This window comes from Mirounga leonina, unplaced genomic scaffold (genome assembly GCF_011800145.1).
Source record: "Mirounga leonina isolate KUSES-001 unplaced genomic scaffold, KU_Mleo_1.0 Mir_166, whole genome shotgun sequence".
Classification (NCBI taxonomy): domain Eukaryota; kingdom Metazoa; phylum Chordata; class Mammalia; order Carnivora; family Phocidae; genus Mirounga; species Mirounga leonina.
In genome coordinates this window covers 6,023,329-6,043,401 of record NW_023270418.1, presented here as the reverse complement: position 1 = coordinate 6,043,401, position 20,073 = coordinate 6,023,329, and positions in this window count along the sequence as shown.

The window sequence follows — 20,073 nt, the reverse complement described above, 5'->3', positions numbered from 1 at the left end:
AAGAACTAGTTCTATCCTGGACTCCTTGAAATGGTATCCAGGACCACACAGAACTAGCCCTCCAGGTATGGACCTATTGCTCTTGCTACAGTTTTCATCCAAAAATTCTGTGGCTGTCTCATCACTTCATCTGGCTTCTGCTCAAATGGCAGTGAGGCCATCTCTGACCACACAGTATAACAACCTGTTATGGGTAAGAGAGTCTGCATTGTGTGAATGGAGGTGTTGGTCCTTGGATTCCCCAGAAGATTATTTAGGTGGGAATCTGTGCTCGGAGTAGACAGAAGAAAAGTAGCAAGCACAAAGCAGTTTATGAAAGCGAAAGTACAGTCTCAAGGTGGGAAAGCAGGCAGGCTCCCTGAGGTTGCCCCTAGGTTGTTTTAGAAGTGGATCTTATTGGGTCTCTCTGGGCTAGAAGGATCTGTAACATACAGGGGGTTGATCTCTAATGAAGGTTGCTTCCAATCATTTGGTGAACTCCTTCCACAGGTTGGGAGGGGGAGTTTTTGACCCTACAAGTTTTATACCTGAACCATCATGGAAGCCTTTCTCCATGGGGGAAGGGCTGTTCCTGAAATGCAAATGCATTATAACAAGTCTACAGGCTACCTTGGGGCAGAGGTGGAAGAGGAGCACGCATGTTCTGCACCTGTGGCCTTTGGTCTATCAGCCTCAAGGTCTTGGAAGCCACTAGTTCAGGATGTTGTGCCCCTGGGTTTATAATGTGTAACTTATTTATTACCTTCCTTGCCTCCAACTCAAGTCTCTATCATTCCCTTTCTAAGACTTGGGACTCTGCTTCCAGGCGTTCCTTCTACTGCTCAAGTCTAGCTTCTACCTAACAAACCCACCCAACATATTTCATATATGCTTATACTGTGTTATTTTCTCTATAGTAATTCTCATCTGGCATATATTTGATTGTATATTTCTTTATTGACTATATCCTCCAGTAGAATATGGTTCATAATGAAGGAATTTTTTTTTTTTACTCACTAGTTTACTTTCCTATTTAGAATTGTGTCTGTCACACTGTGGGTACCGAATATCTGTGGAATAAATAAATGGATGGATGGATGGATGGGTGCATGGATAAAATTATATGACTTTGTGGTTTTCTTCTTATCTTAAATGGCTGTTTTCGTCCTCTATGTCATCTCAATTTCTAGACACTATTAAACATTCAGCTCACATCAGGCATCCTTATGGTTTCTTCACACTATTTACTATGCCTCCTTCCTGAGATCCTAATTGATTTTGTAGTCTATACCAGATTATTTAGGATTCTGCCATATATTTAAAACATGCATATACTACTAAAACCTTGCAAGATTGGTGCGGGCAGAGAATATACTTTTGATTTATTTCACATTCCAAGAACCTTATGTTTTAATGAACATATTTCAATACCGAATTATTTATAACTTCCAACAAGTGTGACGCCCCATTTTTAAGTAGTTTATCTATACTGTCATACCAAAATAAACATTTTTGATTACTTATCATACCAGGTATAGCTGTCTATATTTTATATTTACTGTAATCAGAAAAAATACCCTGTAAGAAAGGTATAACAATTTTATGTATGGAGAAATTTATCATCAGGAATTTTTGAATTTTCTCCCATTTTTATAAATGCTATGTTGGGAGGAAGAGAACCAGACCAGAGTTATGGGATTTGAAGCAAATTACTCCTCAACCTTGGTCAGAGTTTCTTTGTATGCCAGTTGAAGGTATTGACAGGATTATCTCTAAGGCACCTTCCAGTTCCAATAATCTATGAATGTGAGTTAGAAAAACTGAAGCAATTCAAGAATACTCTACAAATGTATAAAAGTAGAAAAAGTAGGCTATTTAAGAAGAAAAATTCCTCTGAGGAAAACAGACATCATCCAGGCTTAACTAGCTCCATTGTCTCCAGTTCATGAATCCTGAGTTCACCATCATTTTTCAAAAACATAGTTTAAGTAAATTATCTCATGTTTGGATATAGTTATTTGAAGACAAAAAGCTTGAAGTCTTTGCTAAACAGAGACTAAAATTCTCTTTCAAAAGGAAATTTTAGTCTAGAAGTAAATTAGGCAGAGACTAAAGAAGATAGTATTACTAGGAAGAAATCTTGAGTTCACAGAAAATTTCATTGATGGTTGTAGGAATTGGGATCCTGACAGGAAATGGATCTTCACACTCAAATATTTGATGTCAGGCAGTTTACAGAGGTATAAACAGGATAAAGTATCCAACAAAAAATGTGAGGCAGCTACATAGTAACCACATCAGAAAACTGTTTACTTAGGCCTAAAAGAGCAAGAGGAGGGAAGAGGGGTAATGAAGCCTAGAAATAAGCCATGGAAGAGGTGCTGTCTCACAGAGCTGGTACCTCGGGTCATTGCCTCTGTCAGACCCACTGCAAGGCAGGAAGACAATGGTGGAGGCAGGTGTGAGTATCAATATGTCAATTTTTTCCTAGGCCTACACTCTAAAATCCTGTCAGTGGCATCCATTGGCCAACCAAAATACATAGGCGCAGTCTATAGAGATTTGTCTCCTGGGCTGTAGGGTGGGACAAAAGTATGGGGTGAGGTAACACACAAGATCAGATTGTCAGATCAGATTCACACACATCAGAGATGTTGTCTAGTGTTAGATTTTCCTGATGATTTCAAGGATACAAACAATCAAGAGACACAGTTTAAACAGGAAAATGTCTGGCACATTCAGGAACATTCTACATGTCCTTCTTTATTAATGAAATACATGGGCAGCCTTTGGTTCATGAAACATCTTTTTATACCTTAGATAGTAACCTATTTATATGACATTTTCAAGGAGATCATGCCCCATAAATCCATATATCCTAGGTTTATTTCCCATAAGCAGTTGTAATTATGGACATCCAGCTAAAAATCTCCTCCTAGAAAAATATTATTCTATTTACCAGAAAGTCTGATACTTTTAAAAGGAGATTAGAATTATGCACATTCCTTTTTTCTTTACCTGGGAGTATTTGATAATGGGAAGACTTGGAGAAATGGTATCTCTTCAGTTACACTGCTAGCTGAATTTAAATTTGAAAGTGAGTTACTATCAGTAATCTTCATAGAGGATGAGCAAGTAAAAAGGAGTTAAAAATTAACATAAAACATCACTGCTTCATTTTTAGCTTCAAGGAGGCAGAATTAATCAAAGCTGCTTTCTTCCACCACCCACTTCATATTATGCTTACCCTCTCCCAACAGCTCAGTGTATTTTTTGTTTATTTCTGTTTGTTTTTCCTGCTAGGAAACCCACATTTTCTTTAGATGATCTTATTTCCATATATAGTAGTTTGCTAAAGCTGCCATAACAAGATACCATAGACTAGGTGGCTTAAACAACAGAAATTTATTTTCTCACAGTTTTGGAGGATAAAAGTCCAAGATCAAGGTTCTGGTGGATTCAATTTCTAGTAAGGACTCTCTTCTGGGCTTACAGGATGGGGTTTCAGTGCGCAAGGGAAGCTGTGCTCATGATGTCCAGGGAGGCATGCTGAATATGTCCAGCCACTCAAACACATCAAGACACTGCTGTCCTTATGTCTGCTAATATCTCACAAGCCACAGGTCGAATAAGCATGTCCAAAGTTAAGCAGGGAATGCACATTCTTCCCACCATGAAGCCAAACAAGCCACATGACAGAGCCCGCTAACAGGAGGGAAGTAAATACTTTAAATAGAGTATGTACTTTGGGGAGTACTGAGTCAATAATTTTATGCAGTAATCTACTCTATTGCATTGCCCAAGTCTAGATAGTGGACTCTCCTGTCTGAAAATTATAATCAAATTCTCATCCCTTTCCACGTTATACAAATATATATATATATATATATATATATATATATATATATCTGTATATATATATATATGGCCATAGCTATATATATATATCTATATATAGATATATATATGGCCATAGCTCTCTTCATGGTACTATCATGCCTGTGCTAATCAGTATCTCTCACATTGCTCTAACCTGACATGGTTTTTGCACATAAGTGCCAACTGTCAATGCCTCATAGTCCCGGATTTACTTCAAAGGGTTATGGAATTTTGCCTCTGTGTCCCTTTGCTCTCTCTTACTGCAATGGAAACATCTACTCATGTGCTATGCACTTCCCTCTCTCTTTTTTTTCTCAGTTACATCTATTTCTCTTCATAATTATTCCTAACCATGTGTCTTGGAATATCAATACCATAAGAAATGACATATCATTTCATTAGTTAATAACAATTATTAAGAACTCTTTTATAAAAGTTAGTTCCATGAGGACAAAGATAGCATTTTAGACACTTATGGATGAATGAGTAATTTCATATATATGATCCTTACCCGTTAATGAGATTTTACTTATTGTGCAACTTTTATTTGCTAGGCAGATTATAGATAGTTCAAAAACCTTTATAATGCATTAATTATATCATTTAATTGTGTATCTGATATTATACTGTTGATATCCTTACTTTTTATAAAGATACTTGAGATGTATAGGCAGCAAAGAAATTGTATGTGGTCAAAGCACTGCGAATGGCAAAACTTATTTGAAAGCAGAATTTACTCTTCCAACTGCCATGTTTCTTTTAATACAACACAAAGTATTGTAAAGCTGGCATAGTGTCGACTGATGTTCCACTAGATATTGCATGCAATAAAACTATATATTTGAGTAAAGTTTGTTTGAAAGATACTTTAATTCTATTTTTGTATTGATCTGAAAATTTAGAGCACAATCTTGCAGCTAATGAACTTTGTTCCATTGTGATTGAGGGTCATGTCAGAATGAAGCCATTAATCACTATAATTCCACACAGAGGAGCCTGAAATTGCTAGAGAGTGAACATTTAATAAGTGGGAAATGCTATAAATGTCACTCCAGATGTGAGCCAATGAAGAGACAGGTAATGATTCAATAGTGTATTTTTAAAAAGTATATGTAGGCTGATTTGGAAGAAAAACAGTGATTCATTTGGGGAATGATTTTTATGGAACCAATTCATTTGAAAATTATAGCTGAGAAAATGGTATGTGTGTGACATTACTTTATCCATTTTTAACTGGAAGTTATAAAAATGAATGTTATTTAGAAGAAAAGTCATGAAGAGAAAACTCTTCTTCAAAATAGCTCAGCATGGGGCGCCCAGTGGCTCAGTTGGTTAAGCGACTGCCTTCAGCTCAGGTCATGATTCTGGAGTCCCGGGTCGATTCTGGATCCAGCTCCCTGCTCGGTAGGCAGTCTGCTTCTCCCTCTGACCCTCCCCCCTTTCATGTGCACGCGCTCTCTCTCTCATTCTCTCTCTCTCAAATAAATAAATAAAATCTTTAAAAAAAATAGCCTGCAGGGCGCCTGGGTGGCTCAGTTGGTTAAGCGACCGCCTTTGGCTCAGGTCATGATCCTGGAGTCCCGGGATCGAGTCCTGCATCAGGCTCCCTGCTCAGGGAGTCTGCTTCTCCCTCTCCCGCTCCCCCCCTCTTGTGCTCTCTCTCGCTCTCTCTCACTCTCTCTCTCAAATAAATAAAATCTTTAAAAAAAATTAAAAAAAAATAGCCTGCATTTGATAGGCAATTGAAGGATTACCTATTTGCATAAATCGGGAAAAGTATAGGTAAAATTTCGTACTTTTAATTTTATCTCATTTTTATTCTTATAAGATTAAAAAATGGAGGAAAAAAGACTTCCAGTCTAATCTCTGCAGATTAAATATACCACTGGCTGAAGAAGTATGACAAAACACACACTGAAAATGGTAGAAAAGCATTACCATAATACAAGTATTTTTATTCTGTGTGATATGAGATGTGAATATTGCTATAACCTAACTCAGCAAATTTCTTAACTTCCTGGTTCTCAATTTCCTTATCTATAAAACTAATCAGTCGTATGAAGTGACATATAAGGTGCCTTCTAGCCCTGAGAAGTTGTGATTATTTAGACAGTCTAATTTGTTAGTAACAAGTAGCTTTCTTGCTAGCAAAAATCATTATTGGTTATTAAGCATGAAGATCCTAACACTGCATTTCTCTTTGGTCTAAATAATTTTCCTCATAAAGAGAATTTTCAGGCCTCCTTCAAAACAGAAAAAAAAAGAGGTCTAATTGGATGGTTTGATTTTTTTTTTAACTTTATTATTCTTCAGGACACCCTGTTAATGTCATGTAGTTCATTTTAAATAATGGTTCTATCAGTTTATTCTTCAACAAGATTCTAAATCTTCTAAAAGTATCTCATATACCATAAACCAATAACAAACAATAAAACGGAGTCAAGAAAAACTTTGGTGGAAGGCAACTCTGGCATTAATTAGAGACTATTACTGACATCCAGGTTGCATATTTTCCTAGCAGACTGCTGCGAAATGGCATCTTGGGTTTTAGATAATAACATTTTCATGTCTGATAAATACATTCACGACCACTACTTTTTCAACAGGCAAGCTATGCATGTTTTATTTAAGCTATAGAGTCCCAGAGGTTGTTTGTATTCTTCTACTGCTTAAAAATTTTTACTGAATTCATGTAACAACTCTTTTCCAAGTGAAAAAAGAATAATGTACAGCTGTAAAATATTTCTTGATTTTTAAGGTAGAATTAGTCTGCATATTTTCCTCCCTAAACCCTTTTTTCTTTTGTTTTTTAAGTTCTATAGCGGTAATTCCCCTCTAGTAGGAAAGTACATATTATGACGAATTGTGTTTTAAAGATAAGCAAATTCTCTGGTTCTTTAGTGGAGGCATTTGCTAAGATTGCCAAAAGCAAAATATTTTCTTCCTTCTAGGGATGGAATATGAAATGTTTATAGAGAATACTGGGTGAAACAGTGAGTTTAGAGTAATAAATTATTTACACCCATGGAAATATTCTCTGTCTCCCTCTTTTTCTGTCTCTCTCTCTTTCCCTCTTTTCCTCTCCCTCTCTCCCTCTCTCTTTCTCTCTCTGTGTTCCTTTGTCCCTCTCTCTCCCTCCTTCTCTACCTCCCCACTTCCTCCTTCCCTCCATCCATTCCTCCCTCCCTCACTCTCTCCCTTGCTCCCTCCTCCTTTCTCTTTCCACGTTTAAGTGCAACTGTAAGTAGATCTCTGAAATTAAGACTCCTCTGTTTTGCTTAGCTACTGACTTGATTTGTTTCCTCAAATTAACATACATATTACTATTTGTATATGTAAAGTGACTGAGTCAGAACTACAGGACATTTATGAATGAAATTATTTTTATTTAAGACTTTGCTCCTGGGAAAAAATGAATATCTTTACTAAAGTCTAAAAATTTCCATATTTGAAAGGAAGGTTTTTGTTTTTTTATTTGTACCTGCTTTATCTTTTTCTGTGTGTATTGTTATCCCTCTTCTTCTGTTGCTATTAGCTTTACTCCAAAGACGTGATTCTTCTGGTGTACACTCTTGACACAAAACAAAGTCAAATCCAGCCTCTATCACTAATCAGCTGCAAAACTTTCAAGAAAGTCTGTTAACCTCTCTGAGCTTCAGTATCCTCATCTGTGTAAGTAGGGCATTGACTGAGGTTTGATTTAGATCTGAATTCTGTTGTAGAGCTACATCAATGTAAGTGATAATTACCTCTGTTTTCTGTTTTGAATAAATGGGCACTCAAGTGAGTGCTGTTATTTATCTGTTCTTGAACTTCAAAGCAGTGGAATTTAACCATTTGCACTCCCATCTTGACATCCATGTTAGCATCTTTGAATATTAATGAAAATTTGAGTTCATGTAAGGACAGCTTTTTATTTTACTTTATGGAACTATGTCAGATGACAATAATTTTGAAGGGAGAAACAATTATTTTTTTAAAAACTTGAATTTAGAAGGTATTTAAAATAAATTCTATATAAATCTTCACTCTAAAAAGTAGGTGATATCAACCTCATAGGATTTGGGAAAGTGAATTTTAAAGGTGATTGTTTTTCTTGGCTCTCAAGGAACTGCAAGATAGATGTTTTGAACCCAGGTCTGTATAGTGGCAAAGTTGGCCATTTCATACTACAGTTGACCCTTGAATGATGTGGGGTTGGGGTGCTGACTCCTGCACAGTCAGAAATGCACATGTAACTGTTGACTCACCAAAAATTTAACTATGAACAGCCTACTGTTGACCAAAAGCCTTGCAGATAACATAAACAGTCAGTGAACACATATTTTATATGTTATGTGTATTATATACTGTATTCTTAAAATAAAGTAAGCTGGAGAAAAAAAAAATGTTACTAAGAAAATCCTAAGGAAGAGAAAACAGTACTACACTGTATTTACTGGAAAAAAAAAAATCCACCTGCAGGTGGACCTGCACAGTTCAAACCTGTGTTGTGCAAGGGTCAACTGTTCTTATCTATTAAGAAACAGAGTCAATTATGTATTCCTTTTGATTCCATCAGGCAGCTAGGTTTTGAAGGCCTCTCTGTTAATCTGATTCTCTCCCCACCTCCAAATTTGCTTCCCCTCTTTTTTCCATAAGGCAATATTTGTTTTTTTTCCAGGGACCTGATGCCAACGTTACACTGGGAGTTACAGGAAGAGCACATAGAATAGATTTGTACCATTGCAACCAGTTGTGATAGAGCATGAGGCAGATTACACAGGTTCTGAAACATTCTGCCCATGCTTGATTGCATTTATTAGCTATTATTTTTTGCATGTTACTTAAATTCTTTGTGTCCCATTTTTCTCATCTGTACAAAAGAATATGAATTATATAATCATTATCTAATTAGTGTATAGAGTTTTAGATATATATAGTGAGTTAATATTATGAGGAGAAAATATTAGGTAGAGAAATTTAGCTAGTATTCCCAAGCATTCATGTGTCGCTGGAGCTTGAGATTGATTTATTATATTATTTCCTTACTTCTCATTACAGTGTCCTGCATCATTGAGCTTACTTAGACCATGTGACGTTGATATCCAGTGACCCTGACTTCCATTTCCTCTTTTCTGACCCTCCTTAACTCCAGACTCTGGTCTTTGCAGGTCTGACTCTAACTAGTAGCCAGACCCAACTCCAAATCTAGTTTTGCTTTACAGTCTATGTCTGGAGTTTTAATGGCTGGACTATATCACAAAATCTGATTAACCGAACCGCTCCAAATGAAATACTATAGTTTTTTATTCTGTCCTAGGAAGATATATACTATTGGTTTTATTTACAATCGGAGAGCCAAGCTCTAAAAAACTGGGCATGACACATGGAAACATAAGTTGGAATAATACCGGGACACAGGTTCTTTCTCAAGAGAGAAATCTTGGGCCATATTTTGGAATTAGAAGAGGAAAGCACAATCTCAGGTGATGAAGTTATTTTATCCTTAGAGATAAAGGTGGTATACATTGCTCACCTCTGCTTTTAAGTTCTCCATCTTGAAAAAAGACTTGAGAAAGTTATATTTTTATGGGCCCAATAAAACAATTATTTATGTTTCACAATATCTGTGACTCTTGTTATTTAATGTTATGTCTCATGTTCTATCACATTTGAGGGGCCATTGTATTTTCTGTTCTTTCAAGTTTAGGGAATATAGTAATACTTATATTTGGAAATGAGCTCATGAGAATTGCTACAGTATTTCTTATCATCATCTTGGTTTTACACAAAAGGATGGCCTTTGCAGATGACTGAAAGACATATTCAGTGGTTCAGAGAATAAAAATAAATAACTAATTAAAAGTGAATTAAAAGGCATTTTCTTTCTCTGGTAGAGAACATGACCTTACATGAGGCTCAAAAATAATTTCAGAAAATAATGTTCACTTGTGACTGCATGGTTAAAAGAAATAGTTCTTGGTCACAAGATATGCCAATATTTTTGCTAGTCACTGAAGATACTCTTTATCCCCATGTAACATAGTTGAGGGGAAAAATGATTTTTGCCATAAGTAATTGTTATTAAAGTGATAGTTATTATGACAAAAATCTGTATGAAGTGATATAGAATCATAGTGGGAAGAATAAACAAGCACAGAGAAGTACACAAGTGAGAATATTAGTTTGAAATAAGTATTAAAGGCTGCATTAGGCTTATCAAGCAAAGAAGAATAATGAACTATTTTAGAAGATATAAAGCAGTATGTGGCAAATAAAAAAGAATGAGATCTTGCCTTTTGCAGTAACATCGATGGATCTAGAGAGTATAATGCTAAATGAAATAAGTCAGTCAGAGAAAGACAAATACCATATGATTTCACTCATATGTGAAATTTAAGAAACAAAACAAATGAACAAAAGAAAGAGACAGAAAACCAGATTGTTAAATATAGAGAACAAACTGGTGGCTACCAGAGGGGAGGTGGGGAGGCTGGGACCTGGGGTTAGGGGGAGAAGATGGGTGAAATAGGTGAAGGGGATTAAGAATGCACTTATTGTGATGAACACTAAGTAATGTGTATTGTGTAGAATTGTTGAATCACTATATTCTACACCTGAAAGTAATATAACATTGCATGTTAATTACACTGTAAAGCAGTATGTGACAAGACACAGGTGAACAGAATCATCCTACAGGACTTCTATTGGCTTCAAACATACAGAAGCCTAGTTCATTTTTCCCATGACAGTGCTAGGCTGTGTCTCTAACTTCTCACTTTTTTTTAAATCTATATGTGCCAAATTAGTTATTGAGCAAAAAAGTGAGACTTTTAAAAACTTGATTATGCATATGAAGTCCAAATCAGGAACATGTTTAGAGTTGGATAGTGGGAAATCAAACAATGTCTTAGCTAATATATTGGGAGGAAAATGGGGAAAAAGTTACTATTTTTTTGTAATTTTTATCTGCCTAAAAGTAGCCATAACAGAATTATTTGAATTTTATGGACTGTGCTTTTCTTTTAGAAATATTTTATTGCCAGAGAACTCAGAGATAGCTATTTATATTTCAATGAAGAAGAAAAAGATGACAGATCCATGCATGTTAGAACTATATAAATATGATATTTGGGAATGGAGCTTAAAGATCAGCTTGCTCTTCTTCTACAGAATTTTCAACTAAGTTCCAGTAAAAGAGATAAATGAGAAAAAAGTAGATTTATTCTGCATAGCCTATTAAAAGTTAAATTTCTGTGAATGATTATTTGGATTAATACTCTAGAGCAAAGTTTCAGGACCTTCCAATATTTAGATGCCCCTTCCTTTACTGTTTTTTTCTTCTCTCTAATCAGCTGCCAGGAATGCAATCCCTCTAGGAAATTAATATTTTAGCTGATACCCAAAGCAATCAACCAACATTTCAGGATAAAAGTGTAACCCTTCATACCTAAGCCTATAAATTATCATATAACCTCTGTAAATTAAATAATTATGTGTTTAATTACATGTCATTTTTTAGAAGAAGTCTGTTTGATGTAGGTTATCCTATTAAAACTTTCAAATATCCAATGTATAAAAAATACAATATTTAAAGAGTCTAATATATTACTTAGTTCAAAGTAGATGTTTTAAAAAGATTAGTATTCCTTTCTCTCCTCACCTGTCCCTAAAAAGTGAAAGAATTTGGTTGCAATATCTCTCTTCAATGCCTATAGCCACAAAAATATTTGTATATGTGTGTGCTTTAATGATGATTGATGATTGGTGATGTAATACTGTCTGCAGCTTTTTGCTGGTCTGCCAGGACAGCCTGTCACCCAGCAAGGGTTTGATGATTAACTCCTTGATTTTTAAATCATGACAGAATTTCCAAAATGGTTTCCACATGTAACTGATTGGGTCATTAACATTTTGTACAAAATTAATTGCCATGTTGATGGTTTTGTTCTTTGGCTTCCTTCTGTGCTAAATCCCCAACCAAATGTTAGCAGAGGCATATGATTTCTGACTTCCTCATTTCAGAATTTGCTTTGTGATTATGGGCCCAAATTTTTAACAAGTGTGGTTATCTCTTCTACCATCATTTAATAATAATTTTTGAGATTTTTTAGCCTCTACTGTTGAGGTTTTGCTCTTTTTAAAGAAAATTATTATATAAAATGACTTCCTAAGAGTCCTGTAGAGATTTTTTTTCTTTTTCAAAATCTCCTGATACATGAAGTATAAATGCAAAGTAAAATTGTCAGGGCCCTGCATAGCTATCCAAGCTTAATTAAGCTTAAAAAATATCTTCCTTTTGTTTAAGAGTGGGGCTTAGTGAATTATGATGTAAAATTCATAACAATTACACTTTTCTCACTCCGATATAAAGGGCTAAGGAGAATTTGGTGTAAATGCATTTAATATTTTACAGAAGTTTCCTTTTAGGGTTGGATAGATTTTAACATGTTTTTAGAGCCTTAGTCAATGTTAGTTTGTCTCTGAGAGGAAAACCTTGAGATACTGACAGAATTTGCTTGGAAGAGAACAATTCTCTTCTGCCCTCCAACTTTAGCTTTGAAATTTAATCTATAGGTTTCATATTTTGGTTGTTTCTTTGTATTCCCTAACCCAGGTTCTGAAGGAGTTGTGCACTTAGCAGCCTTACTTGGTAGTATGTGGAGTTGCCACCTGGAGCAATTCTTGACATTTTTCTGTGAGTGAAAAATTTCATCTGATCTTGGAACTGTGTCCACATACCAACTGAGGAGATGGGCTAGCTTTCTCCTAGGGTGCAAGGCTGAGTGGGAAAACTATGGTCTATTGATGTGGAAGACCTAGATATCCTCCTCAAGTTTGATCATTTGCTAGAGTGGCTATGGAACCCAGAAAAACAATGTAATGACTGGTGCTGATCTGTTGCAAAAGATATTTAAAAAAAAATACAAATGAACAGCCAGATAAAGTGGTACAAAGGGTGAGGTCTGGAAGGGTCCAGAGTACAGGAGCTTCTGCCCCAATAGTACTGGGGTGTGTCACCCCTCGACACATAGGTGTGTTCACCAACCAGAGCCCTCTGAACCCTACAGTTCAGGGATTTTTATGGAAGCATCATCACATAGGCATAATTTATTAATCTCCAGCTCCTCACCACTTTCCAGAGGATGGAGAATTGGGCTGAAAGATCCAAGCTTCTAAACATGACTTGGTCTTAAGGTGACCACCCCCCATCCTGAAGCTATCCAGAAGCCCTTGGGTCACCTCATTAGAACAACAGATGTTCCTATTACTCAGGAAGTTCTAAGGGATTTAGGAGCTCTGTGTCTGGAACAAGGTGAAAGACCAGATAATAGAACAAAAGATGCTTTTAGCATCTTTATTGCTTAAGGAATTACATATGTTTTAGGAGCTCTGGCCAGGAGCCAGAGAAAAAGGCCAAAATATGTATTTCTTATTATATTATAATAACACAGCTGGTTTTCTCATCGATTAGGTCTTTGTTCAAATATTGTCTCCGCCCAGTCACTTGATCCAAAGTAAACTCCACACTCATTCCCTATCACATTCTTCTCTTTTATATATAGAACTTGTCATTTTTTGAAAATATCTTACTACTGCATTCAATTGTTTACCTGCTAATTAACATTCTCTCTGCTCTAATTCAAGGGTCATGACTTCAGTGTCCGGGTTTGTTTTGTGAATGAACAAAACAAACCCGGACACTGATGGTGGGACTAAACTAAATATTTTGTAGAGGGGATATAGTTACAGTTTCTTATATTTGTTTTTAGTTGATAGTCTAGTAGTTTCATAATAGAAGCCAAACACATCTCCATATTGACCAGAGAAGTATATAAATAAGGTTATTTGTTCTTTATATCCCTTCCGTTTAACATATACTTTCATATTCTATTACTTACTACATAAATTGGATGTAGAGCTTTATGCTAGCATAAATAGGAAAATAACTCTAAACATCAGAAGTTATGAACCTTGATATAATATTTGAGTCTCAGAGGGTCTGGAAATCCCCTGAAATAGTATATGGATATATAGTTATATTTAATCTTCACATATGTGCTCATTTCCTCTTTTAAAAAAATGCGGGCTCCTGGGTGGCTCAGTCAGTTAAGCATCCAACTCTTGGTTTCAGCTCAGGTCATGATCTCAGGGTCGTGAGATGGAGCCCTACCTTGGGCTGCACACTGGGTGTGGAGCCTGCTTAAGATTCTCTCTCTCCGGGCGCCTGGGTGGCTCAGTTGGTTAAGCGACTGCCTTCGGCTCAGGTCATGATCCTGGAGTCCCGGGATCGAGTCCCGCATCGGGCTCCCTGCTCAGCGGGGAGTCTGCTTCTCCCTCTGACCCTCCTCCCTCTCATGCTCTCTGTCTCTCATTCTCTCTGTCTCAAATAAATAAATAAAATCTTAAAAAAAAAAAAAAGATTCTCTCTCTCCCTCTGCCCTTCCCCCACAAAAAATAATAAATAAATAAAATAAAAAATAAAAAATGCGGTAAAATACGTGTAAAAATTAGAATTTTAACCATTTTTAAGTGTACAGTTGAATGGAAATAAGCACATTCACACACTGCTTGTGTAACCATCACCACCCTCCATCTCCAGAACTCTTTTCATCCTGCAAAACTAAAACTAAAACACTCTTCTGTTTTCTGTCTCTATGAATTTGACTACTCTAGGTAACTCGTATTAAGTGGAATCATACAGTATTTGTCCTTTTGTGATTAGCTTATGTATTATCCTTACATATATATAATAAATGAAAGCAAAGACATAGAGGATGAATGATAATAGAAATATATTGTTACAAGTTTCTTGTATTTTCCCTGAAGTAATTTAATTTTGCAATGAACTCTAAGAACACTATGAAAATTAAAGGTAAGGCTTATAATACTTTTATCAGTAAAATGTATAAGAAATATCCACTGTGGCTCAGGAATTTTCTCTTTTGGTCCAATCTGAAATCTTCTGTGTGTACTACAGGCTTTGATGTTTCTTTTCTACTTTCATTATGTGTTTGTTCTTTCACATTTTGCAAGAATATGGTTTTCTTATACAGGGTCTTTATCCTCATAGTAAAATATAAGTATATCTTTCTTCATCCTCTATAATTATAATATGTGCATATGGTATTTTTAAGAATTATATTTCCTTCCAGTATGTGCCGAAAAATTCTTGTCAATCTCTCTCTTTAGCTGTTTGCTCAATGCATAAGATTTATTCTTAAACTCCATTCTCTCCTCTCTTCCTATTGAGTTCTGCAATTTCTGTAAATTGTGGCAAGAAGAAGGTTTATTTTAAACTTCTATTGACACGAAGAATAGCTTCCCAAATGGACTGTAACATATAATTACCAGCCAGTGCCCACCCATCTCTAACCCCAGCTAGGAGTTTACCTGGATGCTAAGTCTTTGCTCTTATAACATAAATGCATTTTCATCCCAGACAAGCAGGAATTTATTTATTAACATTTTAATACATAGTATCAGGTAGGGTCCATTGTTTCAGGAAGGATAATGGAAATATGGACTTGTGGGAAACAAATGGGATTGCCTAATAGGAGTCGCTTAACTAGGAAAATTACTTAATGATAAGTTTCTGATTTCTCCTGTTTCCTTTTTTACCAGGTTAGCTTTGATTATATGTTATGGAATGACATTTACAGATTGTATATGAAAATAACTCAAGACCAAGGGTATTTATAACTTGCCCCAGAAAAGATTTTTATTTACTTTTGCCTGGTGACTTCAGGCACTAGTAATGCAGGATAACTTTATTCCAGTTTCAAGAATTGAGCTATTCTGGGGTGGCTGGATGACGCAGTCAGTTAGGCGTCACATTCTTGGTTTCAGCTCAGGTCACGATCTCAGGGTTTTAGATGGAGCCCTGCATTGGGCTCTGTGCTCTCTCTCATATATATATATATATATATATATATATATATATATATATATATAGTGACAAATATGTACACGTACAACATCTTTAGTCATTCTTTAGTCTCCCAATCTAAAAATGCACTTTTTGTTGTTTTACATACTTTTAAGTTAATCTAGGTTTTGTTTTGTTCTTGCTTTTTAAAATTTTCTTTACTTGTTAATACTTATTATTGCTTTAAAATGACCTAAGAGCAAGAAAATATGAAATAAGGGGGGGTGGGTGATATTCTACTGGAGTCAGAGTACAAAGAAAAAAAAGGCCATGAATAATTGTACTTTAATGTTTTTAGGACTTCCTACAACTGCTTTAAGTTGTAGTTTTTTATAGAGTGTTTTAAATTTCCCTCTTAATGTTACAGTCTTATCCTGTATAATTGTCAAAATACATTAGTGTTGTATGCATGCACATACATGTATGCGTATATGGCTAGATGATTTCATGGCTTAGGAAGTACACTTAGAAGCGTCTCTTAGGGACACCTTGGTGGCTCAATCAGTTAAGCGTCTGCCTTCGGCTCAGGTCATGATCCCAGGGTCCTGGGATTGAGTCCCGCATTGGGCTCCTTGCTCAGCGGAGAGCCTACTTCTCCCTCTGCCTGCAGCTTCCCGTGCTTGTACTCTATCTCTCTGACAAATAAATAAATAAAATCTTAAAAAAAAAAAAAGTGTCTCTTAGATTTGCAAAGTAGTCTCTGTTAGACTTGTCATTTTATGCAACATTCTTACTACTTCCAAAGATTCCTTTTTTACCTGAAAATAATTGCTTTAGAAAGTAAACTAGTGAGAATAAAAACAATATGTTAGTACCCACTTCTATAAAGAATTTTCTGAAACAGGTTCACTCATTTCATATGTTCAAATAAACATTGAGAATTAAAAAAAAAAAGTTGTTAGGTCAATTTCTTAGCTAGAGGCCTCTGAAAAGATTTGTACTAAAGTTTCCCTTTGTTCTACCACTTCTAGATTCACTGCCTTTGACCTTTGATGCATCTTTAATATGCCCTTTGCCCCTTTCTTGCTTGTGTTTTTTGTGATCATCTTACCACTCTAGAATAGGTGCTGGGTGTTTATAAACAAATGCTAGGTGGTCAGATAGATTACAGGCAGGATTTAAGCCATTTCATTGAAGGTAGACTGGATCACCTATATCCAATCATGAAATTCCATAATTTAGTGATTTTCTTCACATCAGTAACCCAGGATGTGAAACCCATTGGTGTCTTTGCTTTTCTTTTCAGTAAGAGATTCCTGGCTCCTTTGATTATTACATTATTTCATCAATTAGTATTTATTTTTAAAAATTTTATTTATATTTACAATTAGTATTTATTGTCTTCATTTTTAGGAGTTTCTTTTGGAGTATGACAGTTGTTACTACTAACTACTTAAGCTTAAAATGTGAAAATATAAAGGATGTTTGCACTGGAGTAAATATGAAGTATCTGAATTGTCTTTGGCACTTATTCCAGGGACATAAGGTTTATATAGGAAGGGTTAAAGCCTTTGATTTATAGTCTGTCTGGGCTCTTTTGAAGGCAGGGATCCCTTAGAAGTAAATGATTTTTCTCACTTCTTTTTTGTTTTTTCAATATTTGCTCATCAGAATAATTTATGACTAATATAAAAAGTAAAGTTTAACAAATCATCTAATTGTAGCATTCTGAGAGGAAAAACATGACTATGTATGTGATTACATTATTTGTAGCACAAGCAGAAGTAATTTTATCAGGTGACTTTCTTAAAGAATTTTCCACCTTTGGGGCTGACCATAAGAGTGAAGTCCAGGGGGTACCTGGGTGGCTCAATAGGTTGAGCATCCAACTCTTGGTTTTGGCTTCGGTTGTGATCTCAGGGTTGTGGGATCGAGTGGAGTACTTGAGATTCTCTCCCTCTCCCTCTACCCCCCTCCCCCATTGAGCGTGCTCTCTCTCCCACTCTAAAATAAATAAATAAATAAATAAATAAATAAATAAATAAATAAATAAATAAATAAAATCTTTTTAAAAAAAGAGTGAAGTTCAGTCCAAGTAACTGAGGTAGAGACTTTTAAGTAATATTTGACTCAATAACCTTTCAAACACCGTGTTTGGACAGAAATCCAGTGGGTTATTTATCAAGGACATCACAGACAGAACTTGAACATGTCATGGGGATTGATGTTCTAAGGAATATCTAAAGCAATTCCAAGAATGAGAATCTCTAATTCTTATCATCTGAAATCTCCTGTTTTTCTCTCACAACTCATTTCAAATTGGTAGCTCTGGAGATCACCTCTTTAAAGCTTACTTTAAGAGGCATATTGAATTTCTTTACCTTAAGTTTTGTGCTTTGTATGATGATTATCATCAACTCACTAATTAACATTTGTTAATTGCCTTTTGTGTTTACAAGAAATTTACCAAAATTTATGTTTACTTGAGATTACCTAAATTTAAATTGAGTAAATATAAAAGGTGTTTTCTCTGGGAACAAATAGATTTTTCTTTTCTCATAAACCATGTTTGGCACTTCTCCCAAATTGCTAAACATTTGACAGGGTTTAACATAGGCTTGTGAACTGCAATCTGGAGACCTAGAAGATAAGGAACCTAAAAAGCAGGAATTTCTCAGCTGGCTGAATGTGGGTGTGCATGTCTCTGTGTTTATTTGCTATTAAGTACATGATTTAAATTTTATTAGTTTAACCATTCAACAAAAACTTGCTGAACACCTTTGTTCTAGTTACTTGGAAAAGAGCACAGCAAAGATCCATGACCCCATGAAGTTTCTATCCTAGTGAATTTCATGGATTATAGAGGGAAAAAAATATCAAAGTTAGCACCTAAACATTTATACATATTTTTTCTAATGAGAAATTGTGATCTAAATAGGAACTGATGCAATATTAAAATACACAGAATTCCGTGAGAGCCTCTATTAGTTTTTTCACATGTAGATTTCAAGATTCTCTCATCCAATAACCAAGTAAGAGCAACACCATTTAGCAACTATGTACTATGGCAATTTCTAGAGGATGTTTAACAGTGTATTATATGAGAATGGTCAAAGAATTTATAAGAGTATTTGAATCCACATTTTGTGTTAAGAAATGTATAAACCGTGTTATTCAAATAATGTATAAATGAACTAAAATGACAGCAATATACAACAGTGGGCTCTGGCTTGTGTCTCTAGCATGTCTTAACTGTGATGGATAAAGAATTAATTTTAGTTCAGTCTGTATCTGTGTCCGTGTATCTGGAACACAGAAAATGTGTGGTCTTGTCTCTTCTGTTCTGCTCTAGATGTAAAGGCCCACTCCTCACTCTAGGGATCTTATTGCAGACAGTTCTCACTATTTTTTACCCCTGGTAATAGCACCATGCTGCTCCTGCCTCTGCCCTCTACTAGAAAAGCAATTTCTCTAAACTCCAGGGTCTGCATTTTCTCTACAAGATCAGATGTTCTGCTCTGGTGCTACTTGATTCCATATTGTTGGTCCACGTAATGGGATTTAAGGTCCCTTTTTGTCTAGAAGCAAGCCTTTTGCTTAGAGCTGTAATTGAAAATGGAGGCCTTTTTGTTAAGTAGTGTGAACAAAGTCTTCCAGACAGGAGTGTTTCTGCACACGGTAATTCAGTCGGTATTCTTCAAAATGTGTTTCTCTAAGCACTAGTCCTGTGCATTTGTTTGTATAAGAGTTCTTTGATGTAGTAATTTTGAAAAACATTGTATGCCATATCTTCTCTTGAGATGCACAGCGTATGAATGTATTAAAGATTCTAGGAGCCATGCAAAAACAAAGCAAAACAACAACAAAAAACGAATCTATATAATATTATGCTGACCAATTTTTCCTAGAATTAATTGACCAGAATACACATTTTTTTAGTGTGAATGATATCTCAAACATTTTCTATGGAATGGGCAATGCTCATAATGACTAATATTTTGTGTGTTATAAATTCATTTGATATATTTTGATGCTTGTCATTTTTTTTTCAATTCAGATACCTTCATAGTTTTATTTTGATTTCAGGGAATTTATGATTTTGCTTATTTCTTGCTTGGGGTTTATTCTAGGATAAAAATACTTAAAAACAGTGATAATATTTATTATCATGAAGATATAAAAAGTCGATTTTAATTCCTTACATTAATAACTGTGTCAGATATAGAATTAGTAATTTTTCCTTAAATATCTCATAAATATGAAATGATATTAGAAGGAGGGAACGTGGGGCACCTGGGTGGCTCAGTCAGTTAAGCATCTGCCTTCGGCTCAGGTCATGATCTCAGGGTCCTGGGATTGAACCC